Source organism: Eurosta solidaginis, chromosome 1 (assembly GCF_040869045.1).
Source record: "Eurosta solidaginis isolate ZX-2024a chromosome 1, ASM4086904v1, whole genome shotgun sequence".
NCBI lineage: Eukaryota > Metazoa > Arthropoda > Insecta > Diptera > Tephritidae > Eurosta > Eurosta solidaginis.
In genome coordinates this window covers 372,151,528-372,168,660 of record NC_090319.1, presented here as the reverse complement: position 1 = coordinate 372,168,660, position 17,133 = coordinate 372,151,528, and the positions used below count along the sequence as shown (strand labels likewise).

General features: G+C 33.3%; 1 protein-coding gene across 2 annotated transcripts in view; it reads right to left on the bottom strand.

Annotated features, from left to right (window-relative positions):
- fru (fruitless) overlaps window positions 1–16,122 on the bottom strand; it is a 171,953-nt gene extending 155,831 nt beyond the window's left edge. The window contains exon 1 of one of the 2 annotated variants that reach the window (XM_067763018.1): window positions 15,848–16,122. The gene's annotated coding sequence lies outside the window, so the exon portion shown is untranslated. The other variant, XM_067763014.1, reaches the window with a different exon arrangement.
- Between the last annotated feature and the right edge of the window lie 1,011 nt (window positions 16,123–17,133).

The following is a 17,133-nucleotide window of genomic DNA, read 5'->3' as shown; positions in this document are numbered from 1 at the left end:
ATACAACAACAATATTCGCATTGATCACGAGCACATTAGATGCGTGTGCCGAACGCTATTTGCAGCTGTGCATTATATGTAACTAATTGTGTATCATGGCAGTGTAACTGTATTGATGCACTTCATAAGGAAGTCAGTGTGTAGGGCAGTAAAACAATTCACCATTCGACAACGAATTGCTGGGAACTAATAAAAAACCAACAATAACAACAAATGATCCATTAAAAGGAGCAAATCATCAAAAGATCATACAAAACAACTAAAACGAACTATATAGAATGAAATGAAAACGTCCAAGCTGGGCGAAGCTCGAGACAATGTTGTCCAATTATATAGAAATGAAAATGAAAAAGTAGGTACTGCAAAAAAAAAACTAAACAACAACATATTTGCGCGATTGACGCTACAAAAGCGCAACTAAAAGGCAATCCCATCAAGCGAAAACATATACAAACATAATACCGAAAACGACAAAAAAAGGAGACACAAAAAACCAACAAAAATATATCAAAAAAAAACTTGCAAATATTTGTTTTCGCCAAAATGTTGCTGTTTGAAGGTCAACTTTACGACCCATAAGAGCTCTAAGAAGGCAATGTTTGTATGTAGCAGTAGCAAAGTTGTCGCTGATAGCTGTCAGTGTTATTGTTGTTATTGCTTGTTTTACTTTTATATTATTAATAGTTATGCCATTTTGCTTTTATTTTTACAGCTTTTTATAGCCATAGTTGTTGTTGTTGTTGTTATTATTATATTTTTTGGCATTTTTTCGTTAATTTATTTGCACGCGATCGCTTACGATCCGCACACTCGCTTAACTTTGTCCAAGTATGCAAGTGTGTGTGTGTGTATGTTTGTAAGTTTTGTGCTGAGTTGTTGTGGAGGGCATCACACGCATACCAGCACAACCTTGATTGTTCGCAACCCAGCAAAAAATATGATTAGTTTGCAATGTGTTTAGAAATTAGTTCTAACGGTTCACACGACTCCTACCAATTGTGATTTCTTTACTACACATAGGGATTGAGCGCTAAACAGTTGTTGGAGTTTTTTTCATAATTTTTCAATCGTGTGACTTGTTTTATTTATTTGATAGTTTTAAGTGTAAAAATGAGTAAATTATTTGATTATTTTAAGTAATTTCTAAAACAAACGATTTAAATTTTTTTTTGGAGTTTTTAATCTTAATGATTACTTATTTGTAAAAGGGTAAATAGCCCCCGTGAAGTTAGCACCCCAAAGTGTAGCACACCAATTTTTTTCGGAGTTCTGTGTTTATTTTGAAGAGTTCTAGAGTTCCCTAGGGGGTGCGAAAAGAGTTCTGCAACCCTAATATATTAAAAAAAATATATTTTTAGGGTCCAGCACCCTTTATACGCAGAAAAAATTCTGAACCGATTTCCTAGTAGAAAAAGGATGGTTTTTATTTTTTATATATTTTTAGGGCGCAGCACCCTTTTTACGCAGAAGCGTACTTAGTAGTCACATGCAAATATCGTCTACAGTAATAACTTTAAAACAGATCCATATGACATTAAACTTATGGCATTAAAAGCTTTGGGGTATAATTAATATTGACAGTTATTATCTATTGAAATTTTTATTTTTCATCAGACCTTCCCATACAAAAAAATTTATATCTCAGGACACATTAAAATGTGACTCTTGAAATTTTGACTGTTGAATATTCGATGTCCTTACCTATAACAGACATTTTCAGAATTTTTAAAATGTGCGTTTTTGCATTTTTTGGAAATAATTGCTTAATTAAATCATTTGGATTAAAAAGTATTTTATAATTTGTTTGATACAGACGATCATTATCGAGTTATAACAAATTTACTAAAGCTCTATGCGGCGAAAATTACTTGAAAATTGCATCACTTCTAAGAAAAGCAAAATTTTCGCGATTCCTTATGTTTGACAATATATTAGGGGCATGTCTACAACATACCCAAATTATATCAAAATCTAAAAAAAAGTCGGATTTTTTATCGAAATAGCATGGAATAGGAATAGCTCATATATGTACAGTACATTAGGATAATTCTTGTATAGAAAATAAACGACTTTTTCTACACTATTTCCAGTTGTAAAGATCTTTCGATGATCTTATTTCACTAATCTAGTTGCCTAAATAAATTGAAATTGAATTAAATGCGAAAGCGTCATATGGAAATGAGAATAGTCAGTTGTAAATGCGAAAGCGTCTCTTCAATATGGGAATAGTCACTTGTAAATAAGAGAGCGCCAAATGAAAATGCGAAAGCGTCATTTGAATTTGTGAATAGTCACTTGGAGATGAGAAAGCGTCAGATGAAAATGGGAAAGCGCGACGCTTTCGCATTTTTATTTGACGCTGTCTCATTTACAAGTGACTGTTCTCATATCGAACTGACGCTTTCGCATTTACAATTGACTATTCTCCTTTCCATATGACGTTTTCGTATTTACATCTGACACTTTCTCTTTTTTATATAAGAATCACCCTAATGTACATACATACATATGGACGCGTTAGTACAGAAATCCTGTGCGCGTGCCATCTAAGGATTCGAGGAATTCGAATTTTGTATTAATCTGTGTTGAATAGGAGAGCAAGGCGTATATCTTATCTCCTTTATCGAAACAGTTGTAGCTTATACATACTTATTTGATCAACAATTATATATATAACAAGTAAATGCCGCAACTGAGTTTACATATGGCTCATTCCATGGTAACGAGTTCTGACATTTTCGGTGTAGAAAACAAAAAAATTTTAAAAAAGCAGGTGGACAAAACGACGAATGGCTTGATGTAATAAATCACAATTTGTTTCGAATTATACATTTTCCTTTTTGGAAAAATTGTAGGTATTTACGTATTTAACAAAAGGTGGACAAACAGAAAACAAGTCGCTTTTTTTAATTATACCCCATAGCTTTTAATGCCATAAGTTTAATGTCATATGTATCTGTTTTAAAGTTCTTACTGTAGACGATGTTTGCATGTGACTACTAGGTACGCTTCTGCGTTAAAATGGTGCTGGACCCTAAAAATATTAAAAAAAAAAACCCATTTAGGTTGCAGAACTATATTCGCACCCCCTAGGGAACTCTAGAGCACTTCTTTTTATACTAGAAAATCGGTTCAGAACTTTTTTCTGCGTAAAAGGGGTGCTGGACCATAAAAATATTAAAAAAAAACCCCATTTGGGTTACAGAACTATATTCTCACTCTAGAGCACTTCTTTTTATAAGCTTTTATTTAGTTTCACTTTTGTTGTCTGTAATGGAATCTTGCAAGTTAAATTTGATACACTTCCCGGTGTCCGAATGAGCTGAAATTTTGCACACATGTATAACTCCGATGACAATGCAATATTACTTTGTTAGAATTCGATAAATTAATCGATAACACAGTTATCGGTAAAGATTTGTATTTACTTTGGCATAACAGCCTAAGTCCCATACAAACCCGCCGGTACCTATCCGTGGATTGTGATATTTGGACGTGGTGAATCACGCGTGTCACGCGTGGTGAATCTCAACGCTTGTGAAAAGCGGAGACACAACCCTCTGTTGTATTTCTGTGTATAACCAACATAGCTGAAATTTTAAGGCTGTTTAACTCTGTAATCTTTTCTGTAATTTATTTTGCTTTTGGAAAAATTACCTATTTGAAAAAAGCTGGCTGAAAAATATTGGCATAACAGCTTAAGTTAAATCAAGAATGGAAAAACTTGGAAAATTTGAGCAGATGTGGCAATTTCGCGTGTCCGTTGAACGAAATATTGAAAATCTATTGATCATCGCTAGGAAATTAGCGACATTCCATCAACTTAGCAGCACTTTAGCAATACTACTGTTATTATTTGGCCGCTCAAACACACCCATATTATTTTACATTAAATTTAAAATATACAACTCAAAAATGACTCCGGTTGTTATGTCCGCAGCATTTATTTGGTGCAAATACAACATAATAATTTACACGGCCAAAGCCATAATAATTTGCACGGGTCATCAATTCTTTCTCTGATTCAAAAGCTGAACTACCAGTGCTACCGCCATCAGCTCAGTGTCATCATTGTCAGTAGCGCCAATAACACCAAACTCGTGCCTGACAAACAAAATTCGTTTCACTCAATATTGCAAGTGAAATGTACTACGCACTCACTACTAAGTAGCGTCAAAAATTCGATTGGAGTCAATTCGTCAATGAGCTACCGTTGAGCTGGCACCGCATTGGCGCTGGCGCCATGCAATTTACATCCATCACTAAAATTGCACGAATGTCCAGGCTCATGACTTTGTTAATCCAGATGGTGAAAATGAAGACTCAAAGGAATGCAACCTTGCAAACAACAGCCGTCATTTTCAAAGTGTAAAAATTCTGTGATACAACGAACGCTAACGCCGTTAGGCTGTTATTGGTAAGTGTTGCATACTTTTCTGCGCACTTGATTTTGTTTTACAGATTTTTGGCGATAAAACAGATTTAACCCACTGATGAGAGATCTGCAATAAGTAGTTGTAAACAGAACGCGGCATAGGCAAAGTTAAGTTATTTAACACTGTTTGACACAATTTTATATGTGCTTTCTGTCAAAAATGCTTCAACTAACTTAGTCACATTTTATTTCGATTATGAATATGCCCCAATATATTCGGATTATGATATAATAAAATTAAAGAAAGAAATAAAATTAAAGAAAAAAAACTTTTTTAAAAATAAGCTTTTATTATTGGTTAATAAAATTAACTAAAAAGTAAGTTGATGCATTAAAAGAAATGGATAGAATGAGAAACGTTACAAATAACTAAGTAAAGATTACGTAACTAATTTAAACAATATTTTACCCTACTAAAAATTTAAAAAAATTCCTATTTAAATTATATTTAAGAAAAAGGCTTTTCTAAGAACAAGCTTCTATTATTTGTTAATAAAACGAACTAAAAAGTAAAAAATAAAATTAAAGAAAAAAAACTTTTTTAAAAATAAGCTTTTATTATTGGTTAATAAAATTAACTAAAAAGTAAACAATAAATTGACTCTAAAGAAATATAACACTTTATAAGTTCATTGTAAGCTTAAACGATAATTAGGCTTTTTCGTCTGCGACAAAAAAATTCTATATCGTACATAATTATATATTTTTAACATTAAAACTTTACACCTTAATTATTAAACCTTACAGTTTATATCACAGTCCTAATTGTTCTAATAAAAGCGTGTTACATTGCGATAGCAAGAAAGGGAGATCCTAAATGTTCTTAATTATACCATCAAAATTCAACACGTTTTTTATTAGCACAATTAGAACTGTGATATAAACTGTACGGTTTAATAATTTAGGTGTAAAGTTTTAATGTTAAAAATATATAATTATGTACAATATAGAATTCTTTTGTCGCAGACGAAAAAGCCTAATTATCGTTAAAGCTTACAATGAACTTATAAAGTGTTATATTTCTTTAGAGTCAATTTATTGTTTACTTTTTAGTTAATTTTATTAACCAATAATAAAAGCTTATTTTTAAAAAAGTTTTTTTTTCTTTAATTTTATTTAAATTATCATTTATTTTTATTGAAGTAAGTTAACAATGACAAAATATACTATAGATAATTATAATTAATCTTATAAAACTTTAATGTGTTGTTATTATTTATATTATCAGTCCAAATAATCAGTTAGTTGATAAGAATTGAATGGACTTTCTAAAATCTAAATGCCATTTTAACTATCTAATCAATTTTATTTATTTGAAGATTTTTGGCCTATAAGTTCACATAATAATTTATGACATAAAAAATCCATCGCCTCTAAGATATAAACAAGTTGTCGTTCAAAATAATCTGGTAAATAAAAGTTAATCAAATCGTCTTTGTATGATTTTAATGATATTATAACAATTTGATTAAGTTTAGTTACTCTTTCTTCATTAAAAAAAGTAATCTTAATTATTTGAACTTGGCGGCTGCCGTGGTGTGATGGTAGCGTGCTCCACTTACCACACCGTTTGCCCTGGGTTCACACCCCGGGCAAAGCAACATCAAAATTTTAGAAATAAGGTTTTTCAATTAGAAGAACATTTTTCTAAGCGGGGTCGCCCCTCGGCAGTGTTTGGCAAACGCTCCGAGTGTATTTCTGCCATGAAAAGCTCTCAGTGAAAACTCATCTGCCTTGCAGATGCCGTTCGGAGTCGGCACAAAACATGTAGGTCCCGTCCGGCCAATTTGTAGGGAAAATCAAGAGGAGCACGACGCAAATTGGAAGAGAAGCTCGGCCTTAGATCTCTTCGGAGGTTATCGCGCCTTACATTTATTTATTTTTAAATTATTTGAACATTTTTATTAAGTCTAGGAAGAAATGTGTTACAATTTTTTATTTTAAGTTAAATTAGCCGTTATGCCATGCATAAGCCATTATTATTTAGAAGATAATAAACAAATATTTGCCATTAATATAAAATAAAAAAATTTAACCAAATGAAATAACCCGCTAGTTGAAATAATCAAACAATCTTTGTATAGTTTAAATAGTAGTTTAATCATCTGACCAATTTTACCTATTTCAGGGAAAAAACTTAATTCATTGACAATTTTTTTTAAATCTTGCTAATAAATGACATCATAACATTTTTACTAAGGTATTTAAGTGCTATTTTGCTAACCAGACCATTTATTTGCGAATGAAAGAAAATACTCCAGCTAAGGCAGTATTCTTATCGGAACACGCCAACGGAAGCAAAGGGCGGCGCCTTGTTAGCGCTAAAGATTATGTTGTATTAACGTAAATAAGCAATGAATAATTTAAAAATCATCAAAAACTATTTGCTATTAAAATATAAATATGTGTGCTGTTATAATTTGACTAAATAGGAAGTATGAGTCAACGAGTAGCAATCATTCAAACACGAAACAAGATTAAAACTAAGCACTAGAAAAAATCAAAACTCATTGCACAATAATCATGTTAATCGCAAAGTTCAAAACAAAAACTAAATACAAATAATAAAATAAGTATTTAGTTATAAATTAAAATTACTTATCATTAAATTACTTAAGAAACGAATTACAACTTTAAATTACAATTTCAGTATTCACTCTCGATTGCTATTGGTTGACTAAATGGATTTCAGCAGTTAAAATGATTAAAAAACGACAGATTAAAACAAATCCACTAAAACAGCCAAAAAGAATTGCGAATATTCAAATATTATTAATATTGCAATCAAAAGCAATAAATATTTAGCTTAAAAAATTAAGTGATAATTAAACAACACCGGAAATTAAATCAATAATAAGCAATTAAAAGATTCAAGTAGTGATAGTAATCAGTAAAGAGGGTGGAAAACTGCACAGTCTAAAAAACAAGTTGGTCACAAAAGATTAAAAAATTATAAATAATATTTGTATTAAATTGTTTACAATAAAACTGATTAGAACTTGATTAGAATACTAATTTTTAAACCACAGTTCTATAACTATAGTTCCATAGATACTAATTAATTATTAAAAGAATAATAAATAATTGCAAATAATCATTTAAAAAATTATTTATTGAATATTTATCATTTAAAAGGAGCTTAGAACCGCGCCATCTTATTTACAATCATCAGGGCTTATATCATTATTTAAGAGATTTCAGATCATTTGACTAAATACTAAAGCTTAAATAATTTTGAAAATTATTGATATTAATCGGTTGCCCAAATTGTTTAGTCGGTAATTTTATTTAATTGCAATGGAATAAACAATCAAACCCACTTAAGTTTTTTTCAAAATAATAAAACTTAAATTAAAATTCATAATTTTCTATTATTCCCACATTTCATTAGTTTGATACTAATCAAAGTCCAACTATTTCCGATATGGATATATATGGGACTACTCCTTTTACAGCTTAAGTAGCCCCACATTATGCTTTGCAGTTAAGTAACTGTATGTGTGCGTATTTCGCACACATCTCTGCTATTGTACATTGTAAATGTTGGAATAATCTTCTTTTCAAAAAATTTTGTATTAATTTTTTTTTTCTAGACTATTTTTAGTGTGAACATTAACGAGTTCTGTTTTTGTGTTCTACGTTTTTATTTCGCGTTTTACTTATTTATTTAATTTTTTTTGTAATTTTATTTTTTATTTTTTGCAAGTAAAAAAAAAAAAGAAAAAAAGGTAAAAATAACTTAAGTGGAGAGCGCAAGAAGGGCAGTGTGTAGAAAAATTCGCCAATTTTTAATTGAAGGAAATTAGTTTTGCAGTTGTTCTGCTAGTAGGATACATAAGTTTGTATGTTTGTTTGTGTATTGCGAATATATATTATTGCTTGTCTGTTTGTAATATTTTACACTTCGTTGAACTTAATAGCCTGTATGTTGTTGTTGCTGGTGCCATAGAGAATGAAAGTTGCGAAGTGGGTGCGGCCAAGGTTTTTTATTCTAGTGATTGTGCAACAAATTGTTACTTAACGTTAGTGGAATATATTTTTTAGAAATTGAAAAAGGACGGAATAAAAAATTTATTGTTTAAAAGCACCCAACTCTTTGTGTACGAAAATAAATGTAATGATTTACTTAGCTAACAATTTCTAAAATTATCGGCACTTTTTACTTATTCTAAAAACATTTAATGACTTGCATACGTTTTTCGATTCGAGTTTTACAAAGATAGCTCACTCGTCTGAAATATTTTCAAATTTGTATATACTTAGGCCATTTTCGTAAGAAATCATATAAACTGTATATTTTTTGACCTCTCTGAAGTTGGGAGGACAAGTTTTACGGGGAAAAAATTAACTATTGGGTAAAAGGTACATATTTTTTTCTTTTTATTCCAATTTTGGTTCATATACTAAACTAAATTAATGTATATCATTCAATACACAAAAATTTCATTGAAAATGTAAAAAAAATGTTAAGTAGATGAATAAATAAAATTTAATAACAAATTTCAAACTCTTATTATTAACAAAGGTAGAATTCAAAGAACCTTAATCCAAGGCAAAAGGAAATATTGGCGGAATTCATGGCGAGACACCCGCTTTGGTGTACGGCTTGCTTCAAATTTAACATCTCCAGAAAGTAACAAGAAGCTTCTCAAGTTAAGCGAAATCTTTTCAAGAAACTGCAATCATTTATTGGAGCTCAAACAAAACAATAAAATTGGATCCATCGCAGTTATTTACTATATTTTTTTTTATATTTTTGGCAACCAATTTGACAGTTCAAAATCTATTGTGAGCTAAAAATACAATCCAACCTAATGCGGATCGTAAAATTTATTGTGAATTGAAAATAATTTACGTTCCGTTTGCTATCATATGTTATAATCCCATGCTGTTTATACGTTTGACGTATCACGTAATTTTCTTTCGCATGGTTGCCGATCCGTGATCGTATGTTACGATTCGAACCCTCGTTTTCTAATTTATCAGTTATATTAAGGCTGATTATTGGCCCTTTTTCTACTGTGATGTCATGAAGTCAGCATCATTCCCGGTATCAACGAAACATGTTTGCGCAACTTCAAGTTACATTTCTCCAGCGGTGAATTACACACCTACCTGCGATTTAATGATTAGCTGTTCTCGATATTCGTTCAGTTGGCAGTTTTCTATGCTTATATATTCTCTGCTTATAACCATAACCAAATCTATCTGTTAACATTCGTGAGGGAAAGCTTTGCGGCATTGAGTTGAAGTATTTGCCCATTGGACTTTTGCCAAGAAAAGTATGTGCTATGTATGGTCTTTGGCGTCTTTGCGCCACTGTAGTGCGAAATAAAGAATCAGCGCCAGTGGCACCAACCTCAGTATTAACGCATCATATCAACACTTCCTGCTCTGCTCGCTTGTTATTTTACCAGCATTTGTTTACTATTTACTAAAAGTTATTTCAAATTGACTACACATCTTAAAAAACACACACTTATAGTTACGCGTGTCCTAATTATTTTTACACTCAGAGTGCTTTGCACACAGAGTATATTAACTTTGATTGGATAACGGTTGGTTGTACAGGTATAAAGGAATCGAGATAGATATAGACTTCCATATATCCAAATCATTAGTATCGATAAAAAATTTGATTGAGCCATGTCCGCCCGTCCGTCTGTCTGTCCGTTAACACGATAACTTGAGTAAATTTTGAGGTATCTTGATGACATTTGGTATGTAAGTTCCTGGGCACTCATATCAGATAGCTATTTAAAATGAACGAAATCGAACTATAACCACGCCCACTTTTTCGATATCGAAAATTTCGAAATACCGAAAAAGTGCGATAATTCATTACCAAAGACGGATAAAGCGATGAAACTTGGTAGGTGGGTTAACTTTATGACGCAGAATAGAAAATTAGTAAAATTTTGGACAATGGGCGTGGCACCGCCCACTTTTAAAAGAAGGTAATTTGAAAGTTTTCCAAGCTGTAATTTGGCAGTCGTTGAAGATATGATGAAATTTGGCAGGAACGTTACTCCTCTTACTATATGTGTGCTCAATAAAAATTAGCAAAATCGGAAGACGAACACGCCCACTTTCAAAAAAAAATTTTTTTAAGTAAAATTAACAAAAAATTTAATATCTTTACAGTATATAAGTAAATTATGTCAACATTCAACCCCGGTAATGATATGGTGCAGCATCTGTCCTTCCGCTCGGCCTTTAACACGATAACTTGAGCAAAAATCGATATATCTTTACTAAACTTAGTTTACGTACTTATCTGAACTCGCTTTATCTTCGTATCAAAAATGGCCGAAATCCGACTACGACCACGCCAAATTTTTCGATATCAAAAATTACGAAAAATTAAAAAAATGCGATAATTCTATACCAAATATGAAAAAAGGGATGAAACATAAATTGGATTGGTTTATTGACGCAAAATATAACTTTAGAAAAAACTTTGTAAAATGGGCGTGACATCGATCATATTAAGTAGAAGAAAATGAAAAAGTTCTGCTGGGAGAAATCAAAAGGGTCACTCCCTTTTAAAACACCCATTAATACCTTTAATATGATACCCATATCGTACAAACACATTCTACAGTCACCCCTGATCCAGCTTTATGGCGATATCTCGAAAAGGCGTCCACCTATAGAACTAAGGCCCACTCCCTTTTAAAATACTCATTAACACCTTTCATTTGATACCCATATCGTACAAACACATTCTATAGTCACCCCTGGTCCACCTTTATGGCGATATCTCGAAAAGTCGTCCACCTATAGAACTAAGGCCCAGTATCTTTTAAAATACTCTTTAATACCATCCATTTGATACCCATGTCATACAAACACAATCCAGGGTTACCCTAGGTTAATTTTCCTACATGGTGATTTTCCCTTTTGTCTCCAAAGCTCTCAGCTGAGTATGTGTTGTTCGGTTACACCCGAACTTAGCCTTCCTTACTTGTTTTTATTTGCACTTAAAGTTAAGAAGGTGTGAATGAGTCTTTGGTGAAGTTATACATTATCTGTAAGAGTTATAACTTTAATGTCCTACGAAATATTGCACCCTGTACTTGGCATTTCATACGAATACTTCAACTCTCCTCGATCCCATCTATCGTTTTTTTTTATCCAGAAGTGAAAATGAGGAAATCTTTATCAATATGTTGCATCAATACATATCAACTTTCTGATGCTTTCGGGAAAAATGTGAAAAAGGGAAGGCAGAAAAATGGTGGTATTTCCAAGTGTGAATATGAAATGTTACTTCTTTAAAGTCCATCTGGTTCGAAAACTTCGCAGTACAAGTATTTTAAGCATCTGCAAATTGCATTTGTATAAAGGAGGTAATAAAAACAAGAAGGGTGTCTAAGTTCGGGTGTAACCGAACATTATATACTCAGCGTGAGCATCAATTGTACAGTTAATTTCAGATAAATTACTTTTCTATACACGTGGCACCGCCCATTTAAAAAAAAAATGTCTTCCCTGTTCCTGCCAAATTTCATCATGATATCTTCAACGACTGCCAAATTACAACTTGCAAAACTTTTAAATTACCTTCTTTTAAAAGTGGGCGGTGCCACCCCATTGTCCAAAATTTTCCTAATTTTCTATTCTGCGTCATAAGGTCAACCCACCTACAAAGTTTCATCGCTTTATGCGTCTTTGGTAATAAATTATGGCACTTTTTCGGTTTTTCGAAATTTTCGATATCGAAAAAACTGGCCGTGGTTATAGGCCGACTTCGTTCATTTTAAATAGCGATCTGAGATGAGTACCCAGGAACTTACATAGCAAATTTCATTAAGATGTAGATATATAGAAGTCTATATCTATCTATATCTCGATTAGTTTATGCCGTGACGGGGTACCGTTATGCGAACAAAATTAATATACTCTGTGAGCTCTGCTCAGCTGAGTATAAAAATTTTATCTTCTTTTTATCTTGATGTTTGTGTCATTGTTTCGCAGATTTTTGTGTGAAGTTTCGAATTTGTAGCTCATTGGCAATTCTTTTAATATTTATTTATTTATTTGTAGTCATACATGACGAGAGTGCACTTACAGACTAATGACAAAACTTTGGGTTTTTTTAAATTTTTAAATAATAAATGTTAAGTGATCAATATAAATATTACACGATTATACAATTACAACATTAATCAAAACTTACATGTAGTGAAGTTACAAATTTGGCTTTAGAGCTAAATTAATCAGAGATAAAAGAACCCGAGGGAGTGTTAAGTTCCCTTAAAGCTCTATAGATAAGACAACGCTGCGGGACATGGAAAAAAATACGTTCAAGTAAAAGAGGGCTATCTATTATACCATTTATAATGTCGAACACTGTAGAGAGGGACAGAATAGTTCTTCTGGAGTTTAACGATTTCAGGTTGATTAATTTGCATCTGGCAATATAGGGTGGAAGTGGGTCTATAAAATTTAATGAGCGTAGATCATAGTGCAAAAACACCTTTTGAACACGTTCAAGTCGTTTGATATGACAATCAAAATAAGGTCTCCAAATAAAGACCGCATATTCAAGTTTTCAAGTTTGGAGCGAACAAGTGACGTGTATAAGAGCTTCAGCGTATACGGATCACTAAATTGCGAACCGCAAGATTCCCCCTCTTCCTTACGAGTGCGCTTCTAGAGGAGCATTTTGTGATATTAAAGCTCAAGGAAAACTTGCCATATCCATATAAAACAGCCGATCTAATGGTGCCATACCATAACGCCCTAGCCATAACCATACCATACCAACCAATTTACCACATTTTTTTCGATATTTTGTTTTGAATACCTACTTTTTACATTAAGTGTCTTTTTATTCATGGAATTTGTTCTTAATTTTTAGCATTTTCTTCCTTTTTATAAAATAGTCACATTTTTCAGGTTAAGGCACCAATATCCCATGCTAATTGATATCGATAAGAAAAAATATGGTTATGACTATGGCGTTATGACGATGTCACATTTGCCATGTCATTTATTCTACTCCCCTTGACCTCTGAAATATGTTTAAAATTTCAAGTCCCTAGTTTACCGGAAGGTTACTTAAAAATCGGTCGCAAGATTCTAAGTTAGTAATTTTCTACTTATTTCAAACCGTGCTCTGAATTATTTGAGAAACTTCAAGTTTGTAACGCAAGGACAAGTCCCTTGAAAATTTATCGCACTCCAAACCCACACCCTCTCCCACCTTACTATTTTTTTAATACTTTGATCGGTGCGTCCCCTAGCGGAATATAGGTATTTCACACCATCTGGTCTCTGAAATATGTTTAAAATTTCGAGCCTCTTGCTTGACAAACAGAATTATCCCTCACTGATTGAGTCCGTAGTGTTACCAGAAGTTTGTTTTAATGACCAAACTGAAAAGCTCTATCAAAACCAGGACCTCTTGGTAAATACCATAAGCTTCCCAAGATTTAAGCCACTTGCTGCTTCTAGATCTGACAGCTGTATCACTCCTAATAGCTGGAGTCTTAGCTTAGCAAGCGCAGGGCATGAGCACATAACGTGCTCGATTGCTTCCTCCTCCAGCCCGCACCTCCTACATCTGCTATCACTGACCAAGCCTAATTTAAAGGCATGTGACGCCAGAAGGCAGTGTCCAGTCAGAATACCCGTAATGAGTCTACAGTCCTCTCTTTTTAATGATAGAATCCACTTTGTTAGTCTAAGGTTGTAAGATCTACACATAATCCTCGACACTTTACAGCCACGAGCTTGAACCCACGCCTTTCCCGCTTGGTCGATCATGTGCACCTCTCGCCTTCGCTTAATCTCGTCCAGTCTAATTGGGACGTCTATGGAGCAAGCTTCAAGGGATGCGCCCTTTTTAGTTAGTTCGTCCTCTTTTTCATTGCCATATATTCCCATATGCCCTGGGACCCAATATAGATGTATGCTTCTCCCTGTGCCGATTTTCTCCAGAGACTGCTTACACCTTTAGGTGATAAATGAAGGATCAGATTGAAAGCATATTTCTTGGTTAAGTGGGCCGTTCTCTGAGTTTTGTTAATTTGGCCTAGGCAACGTGGAATATTTCTATGTTTACTACGCTTACTTGCCGTGAGATAATTGCCCTATTGATATCGTTTCCTCTTAGGCCCACTTGCACAATGGCAGGTTATCTTTTTAAGGCAGCATTAATTTTAAAAAATTGTTTTAGATTTTTTTTTTATATCTCGAAACTTTCTGTTTGAAAAGACTATATCAGCTGGTTGAAATTCACATCTGGATCTTTCACCGAAGTTTGCAGATTTTTTATGCGATAACTACTTCGCTTTCATAAAGTTATAGAGTTAAAATTTATTTAAACACAATCTCACTCTAAACTACCGATCATTGAATTAACGGGCCAATTGGGAGGCCGGTATTATTTTTTTATTACCATGGAAAAAATAAAGCAACATTTTGTTTCTTTAGCTCCTAAATATGTTTTTTGCTAATGCCTTGCGCTTGCCAGGTTAAGACTCCAGCTATAAGGAGTGGATACAGCTGTTGATCTAGAAGCAGCAAGTGGCATACCCAGGCCCTGGTTTTTGGTTTTTCAGTTTGGTTGTACAATAAACTTTTGGTAACACTGCGGACTCATTCAGTCTATGTGAGGTTCTCACGGATCGGCCAGTTCAACTTAACCTAACCTAGGCTAAGCAGGTATTATCTTGGAACCCGCCGCGTTGGCATTATAAGAATAATTCGTAATAGGTATGTGCTAATTCAAAAGTACAGCTGCCAGAGTTTAACCACGATTAATTTTTTATTAAATTATATTTTTGGTTTTGTTTATTATTTCTTTTTTTTACATATTTTTGCTCTTCATTGAAATTAATTTATTATTTTGTAGGTAGGTAGGTAGATACCTATATATTTTTATAAGTTTTTTTACTTATTCTATTTGAAATGGCGTTTCACTGGCTTCTTCCACTCTACTTATGAAATATATGGCTTTTTGCACTTTTTTAAAGAAAGATATATATTTTTTTAAACAAAATCACTAGTATTTGCAATTGAAAAAAGTAAGGTTTGTTAACTTTCATTTAGTTTTACTATTTATTTTTTTGTTTGTATGTTTGGAAAAGTACGGGCTTTAGATATGAAGTTAAACTATGAGTCAACGAGGCGTCGGCAAATTTTCACATGGAATTAGCATGTCACATTTTTTCAACTAAATAAAGCACCAACACACAATATCATAAATTTTTTGCGTAAGCTCACTTATCACCTTTCGAATTTCAGTTAAATATTATGTAGCTTAAAGTACAATAATATGCGTAACATCAATAAAATAATTTTCATTGATTTTCTCTAAATTTCACTTGGTTCAATAAAACTATGCGATAATGTGATGCGATTTTAGCTATTTCCGAATGAAATTAGAATTATACCGCGCACCGTTTAGAAAAGAACTGAACACAGCGTAAAGCTTAGTAAGCGCCGCAGCCAACTAAAATTTCTTCATTATTAGCAATAAACGCCGCAGCCACCGCAACAGTATTAGCCACCAACATGCGAATTATTAAATAAACATATGTACACGACGTCCACTGCGGCGCAAAACAGCACTAAAATTAGCAACAGGCAAAATAAAAAACCAAACGAGCAACACAACGAAATAAATATACGATGCGATCGGCAGCAGAATATTTACAAAAATAGTGAAAAAAAAAAATTTGCAAATGCCGTTTGAGTATTATAACAAAGAAAGCAGGAGCGCAAGGGAAAGGGGTGAGCTTTGCGGAGGGGAAGGCGCAAAATATGCGGCGAAAACCGCAACCAAAAGAGACGTTAGCTGCGTGTGCTTATGTTTATCAAAACCGAATCGAACCAAACTGAATTGCGCCGAAACAAACGACGAAAAAATTTGCACAAGAGTATCATGCAAAAAAATCTCCAACGTCACTTTTATGCCGCGCTACGCTCGTATATGTGTATGCCAACGCCAACGTCAACAGAGATCCTAATTTATGGTTACATGAAAGCTTGCTATAGCTTGGTAGACGTACCTTCACACATGTGTTCATATAAATATACATACATTTAAAAACGCGTCGCAGCATTGATGTGTAAAAATGGCAAAAATTAGGACACTAACAGTGCGCGCGCCAGCATTTTTATATTGGAACGGCTCAAAACAACAGCAACAAGCGGTGATCTTCGGTAAAAACAATAAAAAACGCGCTGCTATAGAGAGCGCGTGACGACAGCGCTAAACTTGCGCTCTTATGAGAAGTGTGCAAAAAAATAAAATACAAGTAACGATTCGAGTTAATCGTATACAATACATGTATTATGAGCGCGCCAGCAATAACAAAAACCATGTTGAACTTTGAAAAGAGCGCCGATAATGGCAACAACAGTTATAGAGCGCACAAAACAAGAAATACAAAAAATTCGCGCATATTTGAGATATGCGGCGTGCAACGACGAGTATCTGTGATCGTCATTGGTTAAGTGGAGCGTTTGATAAAGTGTTGCCGGATGGGCGCACTTTTATGTAAGGTGGCACTACGCACTAGGGCATATTTGAAGCTTATTAACAAAGAAAGTTCAAGCAAAATATCTCAGTCTAAAAGTAAAATTTTTAAACCAATTGAGAACTGATATGCATTGTAGAGTACTCTTTCTCTAATAACCCCCTTTGTAAAATAGCTCGGCATACAAAAGCCGCACGCCAAACA